The 378-nt window shown below is 35.2% G+C and overlaps 1 protein-coding gene across 2 annotated transcripts in view; it reads left to right on the plus strand.

Annotated features, from left to right (window-relative positions):
* Nucleotides 1-378, plus strand: part of marc1 (mitochondrial amidoxime reducing component 1) — an 8,137-nt gene that overhangs the window by 847 nt on the left and 6,912 nt on the right. The window lies entirely within an intron of this gene.

Here is a 378-nt window from a genome sequence, read left to right on the forward strand (position 1 = left end):
CTGGACCAGACAGATGTTACTAGAGTACATGCTGAGACACTACAGTGGACGTGGAGAAAAGACTCTTTATCCTTTATTCTTTATATGTCCTTGGCTACATTTTAAATGGTGTCTGCCAAAAGGCCTAAAACATCCCATATATGATTATGATTATTGTGACAGAGCCTGGGACTCCAGGTTAATAAGATTCTCACTGAGCAGCAAGATATTAATTTATTTTGATTTTGTGAGAATTCACCGATCCAGTTTCTCTTTTTTAATCTTCCACTTGACATTTGAATGAATCTACATGTATGTGTGTGCGCTCAAATTTGGCTTCTGGAAATAAAATAAAGGATTAAAATATGAATGACTAAACTGACATTAATGAAGAAGTTC

The sequence above is a fragment of the Etheostoma spectabile genome, unplaced genomic scaffold (assembly GCF_008692095.1).
Source record: "Etheostoma spectabile isolate EspeVRDwgs_2016 unplaced genomic scaffold, UIUC_Espe_1.0 scaffold314, whole genome shotgun sequence".
Taxonomy (NCBI): Eukaryota; Metazoa; Chordata; class Actinopteri; order Perciformes; family Percidae; genus Etheostoma; species Etheostoma spectabile.